This window comes from Mus musculus, chromosome 16 (assembly GCF_000001635.26).
Source record: "Mus musculus strain C57BL/6J chromosome 16, GRCm38.p6 C57BL/6J".
Taxonomy (NCBI): Eukaryota; Metazoa; Chordata; class Mammalia; order Rodentia; family Muridae; genus Mus; species Mus musculus.
This window is the reverse complement of record NC_000082.6, coordinates 95,693,242-95,701,404: the sequence shown is the minus strand read 5'-3', so window position 1 is coordinate 95,701,404 and position 8,163 is coordinate 95,693,242. Positions and strand designations below refer to the sequence as shown.

At 47.3% G+C, this 8,163-nt stretch overlaps 1 long non-coding RNA gene across 5 annotated transcripts; it reads left to right on the top strand.

The window, feature by feature from the left end:
• The first annotated feature begins 556 nt into the window (after positions 1-556).
• Positions 557-7,861, top strand: Gm31989. Of its 5 annotated transcripts, XR_876298.3 has the most exons (4): positions 557-1,206; positions 4,330-4,389; positions 7,228-7,436; positions 7,682-7,861. It is a non-coding gene; the product is annotated as a predicted gene, 31989 (long non-coding RNA). The 5 variants fall into 5 exon arrangements; XR_385093.4 differs by lacking the exon at positions 7,228-7,436; XR_876297.3 differs by lacking the exon at positions 7,228-7,436 and having other exon boundaries at positions 557-1,217.
• The last annotated feature ends 302 nt before the right edge of the window (positions 7,862-8,163 follow it).

Genomic DNA, 8,163 nt, shown 5'->3' with positions numbered 1-8,163 from the left:
ACCTTTGCAGGAGTCAAGGCCTAATCCACTAAGCTAAAACAGCTAGGTCCAGAGGGAATTGATATTTCCTCATGGCTTCTCAGTGTGTATTCAGGTCCAGACCAGAGAACCCAGGTCAAGGAGGAACTCCATAAATAGAAGAAAGAGTCCCTGTCCCGTTACCATGGAGACACGGAACAGCATATGCTAACTTAAAAAAAAAAAAAACATAGCAGAAGGTACTGACTTGTCTGAAGGAGTGTGTCCGTTGGCCCTATCTCCCTGCAAGTATTTTCACGCCTTGACCACGTATCTGAGAAGCTTGGTACACACAGTGATCTCTTGAAGTTCAGATACCCAAAACAGGACTGTTTCCTTCCATCACTTCTGCTCCTGAGACCGTGGGCATTCGAGGACTCCTTTGGTCCACAAAGGCCTTATTGAGCCAAGCCTCTCAGGGCTGCTCAGGCTGATGGCTGGAGGGCAGCTCTTGGTAATGCTGAGCAGAAAAGCTACAAAAGAAGTTAGTACCCAAGTGTCACAGCACCCCTGTCATTAAACTTTGATTAGCTGATGAAGCAAACCTGTAAAAGAATTTATCAGCAGGGCTGAGAACTTGGTAGGGACGGGCTCTAAATTCCTGAATAAGTTTTTCTAAACTCTCTTTTAGGAGCATTTTAGGAAAATCTCTGGGGGAAAAAACTGTCATATACATGAAGAGGAAGAAAGGTATTCAGGAAAGCCACCCCAAACCTGTCAGGTCTGAGTATGTGGAAACCTAATGTAAAACAACAGCGGCTAGAAGCACGCATGGCAGACCAGCGAGCTCTCACAGACGTCAGGCACCTTTGTGTTCTGCCTGGCCTTCTGGAGGAGGCAACCTGGATCCCAAGCATAAGCTAGACAGGCCTCTGCTTTGTGGTTGGCCCACCTCAGCCTTGATCAGTTACATACTCAGGAACATAACAGATACACATTTACCTTTTCTGTTTGGTTCCCCCACCCCTTCCTCTTCTTGGGTGGTTTCCTAGTTACTGAGCCGGAGTTAAAGCCTAGCCTGGCTGAGCCCTGTGATTATTCATTGACTATTATGGCTCGATTCACAGGGAAGCTGGGGCCTTTCTGCAAATTGAATCTAATAAAAGCGCACTCCTTCTGCTCTGAGATCAAAAGTCAATGGCGTTAGGAGGAAATGGAGGCTGGGGAAGGCTCGTTGGCTTGGAGCTGGTAAGGAGCTGGTAAGGAGCGAGCAGGTGGACTGTAGGGGGTGGGGGGTGGGAGCAGCATGAGGACAAATGTAACCAACCCTCCTCTGAACAGAAGGGGAGACAATATGAAAGAGCATATGAATTACCTAGAGAGTGAAATGCAGAGTTCTTTAGGACCTGGGCATAATTATGAAACAATGATTAACCCATTAAGTCATCCTTTTCAGAAACCGTGCATCCCAGCCTGCTGAAGAGCTGGCTGTGTTTACCTTGTGATCTGGCTCAAAGGCTCTATCTTGGGGGGTGGGAGGGCGGGGTCCCAGCTCCAAGTTAAACATTTAGTCTGAGGTGTACAATATTCACTCTGCAAACACGGTGTGAGGTGGAGAGGACAAAAGGAAGTGGGGCTTGAGTGCCTGCCCCTTGAGGTTGGATTGTGGGGATCACACACAGAGTGGAGCCCTTTGAACCCAGAGGGTGGGAAAGCAGAGGCAAGTAAGGGCCTGGAGTGTGTGGGGAGGTAGAATTACCCCATTTTGAGTATGGCCTGGAATGCGTCATGGAGTAGTTAACTGATTCACAAATCCCACTGGTGTTGGGGTCAAGGAACAGATAATGGCAGACTTTCTAACCCCACGCCTTTCCAAACCAATCCTCTCTCGCCAGTCTGTCGGCCTGCACGGGTCCTGGGAATCTGTGTGACGTGGGAGCTGGAAGTCTCTCCAGGTCCCACCAAGGGATCCCAATGCCTGTCAAGGCCTTAGGTCTTCCCTAATGTCAAGATGGACAATCCTTGGGAAAAATCTTTTCCCACTGTCCCTCTAGCATGTTTTCTGCTGGCCTGAGGCCTCTTGTGTCTCTCAGGGCCCTAGGCATGAAGACAGACAGACTCCTTGCGTGGAACCTGCTCTCCAAACCTCTAAGGGCAGCTGTTGGGTCACATTGCCTGGGATCACCCTAGCTCAGCCTTCTGCTGGTTATCCAGCTGTGGCCCCTGGGGCAAGTGTCTGTAGGTCTCTGGTCTGAGGTCCAGCCCACAGAACAAAGGTGGTCACACAATGAAATGAAAATAGGGAGTATCATCAGCCATTTCTCTGCCTAGGTAGACTTGGTCTCTGCCTTTCAGGCTCACCCTTCATGGCTGAAGGCCCAGGCCTCACAACCAGGAATGCCAAGACCATTGCTGTCAAGAGAAGTCTTGGTTTCTTTGATTTTCTTGGCTTTGGTAGTTAAGAGAAGCCTGGAGTTAAATCTGAATTTCGAAGCTTGAAAACTCTGCAGAAGCAGTAAATAAGGCCAATACTCATACTTACAGAGAAGGAAACTGAGGCTGAAGGAGGCTTGGCTCCCTGCTCAGGGACATTGGGCAGTTTTCTTGCAGGACTGGGCCACACCCCTGGTCTCAGTGCTATGCTGTCCACTCCGCCATCACCCTACACAGCTGCTTCCCTTATAAGGCTACGGCTCCATTCTTGAAGTGCATCAACTGTTTTGAAAATCCACCGTGGTATTAACCTGCAGGGTGGTGTGCCTTAGGCATGTCTGAACAGCTAAATTCGTAATAAGGACCCATGGTATTTGTAAAATTGATAATCTCTAAATAAATGTGTCTGTGCTGAGTCAGACCTGTACAGATATATGATTTGTAGGGTTTTTTTTTTCTCCCCTTCTGAATCAAACATGACTCCTACATTAGCTCTGAGCCACCAGGATCGCTGAACCACAAATAAACTAAGAGTTGTTCACGATCCAGTCAGACCTTCCAGCAAAATTCAGTCTTTGACATACCTCCAGAGTCAAGACAAAACCTGGATTAAGGTGCGATCTGGATTAAAGACCTAAAGGATAATGTAACAGGCTTCAGTAGGCGTGGAGGAAATCATTATGGCAGTGGGATAGTTTGGTTCCAAGGCTTGAAAGCCAGGTGCAATGGGCTGGAGAGATGGCTCAGCGATTAAGAGCACTGACCACTCTTCCAGAGGTCCTGAGTTCAATTCCCAGCAACTACATGGTGGCTCACAGTCATCTGTAATGGGATCTGATGCCCTCTTCTGGTGTGTTCAAAGTCAGCCACAGTATACACACACACACACACACACACACACACATATATGTGTGTGTGTGTGTGTGTGTGTGTGTGTGTGTGTGTGTGTGTGCGTGTGTATGTGTAGATATGTACATATATATACACATATACATATATATGTGTGTGTATATATATATATATATATATATATATATATATATGAGTATATATTGGCATAAACTGATGTGGAAGGGGGTAGTTCAGTTGTTTGCTGTGGTTGTGGAGAACTGGACCCAGAGAATGGTTTACAAACAGTGAGAACTCAGGTCTCCCAGCTCTGGGACCTGGAAGTTTAAGATTAAAGCAGAGGCTTCAGGGTTTTGTGCTGCCTCTGAGGAGTGGAGACTCCCCTCGTCCTGGGACATATTCTAAGATCATGTCTGTTCCAGAGTAGCGGAGCTACAGACCCCGGTTTCTACAGCAGTAGAGTTTCCACTCCACGTGCTTTGCTCCAGTTGCAAAAACAACCATTTTTATCTGTGTGTATTTGTGTGTCCAGTGAGACCAGAAGACAATGTTGGATCCCTTGGGGGGTCATGAGCTGCCTGATGTGGGTGCGGGGAGCCGAACTTAGGTTCTCTAGAAGAGCAGAAAGTGCTCTTAGCCCCTGATCCATCTCTCTATCCCACTGCTGCCTTTCAACTAGGAGGAAGGCCAGCGTCCTGTCTGAGCTTTCAGTGGGGAAGATCAGCAGGCCTTTTCTTCAGGAAGAGTCTCACAGAATGCTGGTGTTACCTCAAGTCTCCCAGCAGGTGAACATCCTTTGGGATGCCAGCATTTACTTTCATTCGCCTTTTATTGCCATCTTGAAAATCACAGATTTTGAACAATTCCCATTTTGTTCTGGGAATTCAACACAGCCCTAGGAAGGGCGCCATCCATGGTACAGGAAGCCAGCAGTCACTGCCCCCCCCCCCCGGGGTGTGTGTGTGTGTGTGTGTGTGTGTGTGTGTGTGCGCGTGCAGTGTGTGGTCTCTGCTGCAAAGACAGTCTCACTGTCTCCTTCACAGTCTCTCTCCATTTTTTTGTGGTCAATTATCCCATTTCTGTTTGCAGGTACATGGGAAGTTGCTGGTCTGAGTGATGGCTGAATTGTGTAGGGTGTTTAACACCACGGTAAGGACATCATATATAGCTCCATGTCTGTTTCTTGAACCAGCCTCAGTTGGGGAGGAGGAGGCAAGGCCATGCTGATAGATAACCCATCCAGCCCTTGCTTCAGCCTGTAAGCCCCATCCTTCCTGGCAGAATCAGGAGTAGCAGAGCCTCTTCCAGACACTTGGCCACCCCAAAATAGCTGGGCTCGGTGTGGGAAGAGACAAAGGAAACCCTCTCCCGGTGCTGAGCCGGAGCATATGTGCTTCTCGGTAGCAAGTGTGAAGACTGACTAAACTTAGCGAGTGTGCCTCCCAAGTCTTCATCTCCATCCCACCCTTCAGTGTCTGTGTCAGAAGGAGTGCACTGCTTCCCTGCCAAGAACCACCTGCTTGCTGTACTTGGGGGGGGGGGCGGGGGGGGGGAAGCAGGCATCTGACATTTAGAAAATGACTTTTCAATGGAACTTGTGAATTTAAATTCTTCTACTCATTCTTCTCGAGACTTCTAACAGAGGGACTGTGTTAGATCAGCCAGCCAGCCCTTCCTCAGCTAAGTAACTCAGAGGAAAAGCCAGAGTTCTGGGAGACACCATGAGACCTGGCTCTCCATGAGGCCATTTGGCTCATCTCCTCCCAGAGGCCTTCTCCCACTTCAGGCTGTTGTTCTGGCTTCAGTACAACCTCCCTCCTCCCCCATCCACCCCACCCCCCACCCCCCAACTGCCAGGCAGGAGGCTTCCTTGAGCCTTTCTCTCCCAAGACTCCACCCCCTGTCCTTACCTGCCTTCTCTCTCAAATCCAACCTAGCTAAACTGAGAAGCCACCTGGTGATTGTCCCAGGCTGCTCAGTGACACTCTTTCAACTTAATTGACTACATCTTGTGAATTCATTTATTTTTATCTAAACCCCTGACGCTGTTTAATACTCTTTATAGTCCCGACTGTTTGTTTTGTCATGCGGGAGATGGGACCTTGCCCTTGTCAGGCAGGTGTTCCTCAACAACATTTCCTAGTCCTTTCTTTCAATTAATTGATAATTAATTAATTAATTAATTAATTAGCTAATTGATTATTTTATCATGTTAATTAATTCTTTGTCTTTCCAGCATAGATCTCATTCCATTAGGGCCAGAATTGTGTCTGGTTTGGTATTACCTTTCTGCAGCGCTGGAAAAATTTCCAACACAGCATTTAATAAATATCTTTGGAATGAATCTCCCCAATTAATTCTCAGCATGGCTCTTTGTCACCTTTCAAATGTAAACATGTTGGTTAGCAAGCACTGGTATATATTAAAGTTCCATTGGTTAAACACACACATACACACACTATGTAACATCAGTCAGTCTGTGTGCTGTTGCTACAGCGAGGTGCTGGAGACAGAGTAATTAATAAAGGATAGACTTTTATTAATTAAGCCCATAGCTGGAGAGGTTGGGAGCATGGTGCTGACATCTGGTGAGGTCTTCTTCCTGCTTTGGAGGGGGGAGGGGTTGTTTTGGATTTTCTTTAAATGTGTTATGTGTGGCTGCTAAGGCCATTTCTATTCAAGGACATCATGACTGCAAGCATCTTCCCCTGTATCCTGTTACCCTCCCCTGAGTCCTCTGGCTTTCTCCCATTTGACCCTTTTTTTCCTCAGACGGTTTCATATCAGATGTTTAGCATAAGCCTTTATGGCATCTGGGCATATGTGACTGTATTCTTTCTGTAACAGAGGTGCCACAAACTGAGAGAGGCAGGATGCATCATGCAGCTCTCTCCCACAAGCCTCTCATTCCTCGTGGTCCCACTTTGATGACCTCATCTAATTCTGAAAAGCTCCCAAAGGTCTTTGTGTATCCTCGACATGTGAATGCATGGGTTAAGAGTATAGACGTGATGATACTTTGCTAACTGGTGACAGAATTCTCGTTTTCATACTACTTTGATGAATCAATTAATTTTACATTAACTTAATGTGTGTGTGTGTGTGTGTGCGCGCGTGCACACACACGGACATGCTTTAGAGTGCATCATGGCATACACATGGAGGTCAGAGGACAGTTTGTGGGAGTCATTTCTCTTCTTCCACCATGTGGGTTCCAGGGATTAAACTCAGGCGGTCACACATGATGATAAGTGCTTTTACCCACTGAGCCAACTCATCACTCCCATCCTTTATATTGTGTTTTTAACACTCCTGGTCACAGCGTTCGGTGACATTGCTCTTTGGGAAGGTGTCACCATCGCCAGTGTAAGTTCCAGAGCCTATCCCCGAAGCTCCAACACTAGCTCTTGAGTTTTCCTCTAGAATATTCTCCCATTCACACAGAACAGAGCTTTAGGTGTGTTCGGACCAAGACGCCACCCCTCACCTCTTTTCCTACGGTAGAAAAGGCATCGTCACCCTAGTCTACGTGAGAGACGTGGTGAGTGACTCAGTGGCCCTTGGCTCTGTGCTCTTTATACAGACATGGGAACAGACAGTGAGCTGCGACTCTGACCTCAATGTGCTTTGCAGAGGGGACAGCTTCCAAGCTCTTCCTGTTGGCGGTCATTAGAAGCCCCACAAAGATTTGTTTTAGAACTTGGGAGTCTAAACTGTCTCAGCCACGTGACTAGCACGAACACCTCAGATGTAACCAACTGCCAGATATGTACTCCACCGTGGTTAGGTTGGACCCACAGTCACTCTCTACAAAGGATGGCAAGTGCGATCCTGAGGGGTAAAAGGGATGGACCCCACCCCGGGATCTGATGCTTAGGAGTGTGGTCTTATTTGGATAAACAGAATTTGTTGTGACAGCAGGTATCCAAAGATGAGGCCACCCTGGGCTACTATGACGGGTCCTGACTCTGATAATAATATCCTTAGGAGGGACACACACAGAAGCATGACACAGAAGAGAAGGCCAGCTAGAGATGGAGGTAGAGATTATACTGATGCAGCCACAGCCAAGGGATGCCTGGGGCCACCAGAAGTCGGGAGAGGTGATGAAGGATCTTCCCCAGGGGCCTTCCATGCTATCATGGCTCCTACAGACACCTAGGCTCTGGACTTCTGGCCTATAGAACAGTGAAGCAGTAAGTTCTCTCATTTAAGATGCTTGGTTTATACAATACGCCATGACAGTCCCGGAAAATTAGTACAGGTCCCATGAGAAGTGATCGTGGAAGGCAGAGGGAGCTGGAAGCACAGTGGGAAGCCATGATGAGAAATTGTCTAAGAAAAGAAAATGAGTGTCTTATCAAGACAGTTAAGAAGAAGAAAAAAAATGATGTTTTTGTTGTTTTGTTTTGTTTTGTTTTGTTTTTGTTTTTTGGTACAGAGAGTAAAACAATCAACTCCTCATTGGCATAGTGCTTTCATTCTCTCCAAGAAAATGAGAGCAGCCCACCTCAGAGCTTCAACCCCAGCACCCGGAAAATAGAGGCAGATGTCCCAGCCTCTACAAGTTCAAGGCCAGCCCACTCTGCACAGTGAATTCCAGGCTAGCTAGGGCTACAGAGTGAGCTCCTGTCTAAAAAGAAAGAGAAGGGAGAGAGGGGAGAGGGGGGGGGGAAGAAGGAGGAGGAGGAGGAGAAGGAGAAGGAAGAGAAGAAGAAGAAGAAGAAGAAGAAGAAGAAGAAGAAGAAGAAGAAGAAGAAGAAGAAGAAGAAGAAGAAGAAGAAGAAAAGAAATTCTAAAACCAGCAGAATCAGCCCTCAGTTTATGAGGGCAATTATGTTTTGGAATGCTAACTGCAAGCCCCTGGGGTGACCAGTCTCTACAATTCACACGGGAGACCATTGACATGATTAAGAGCTTACA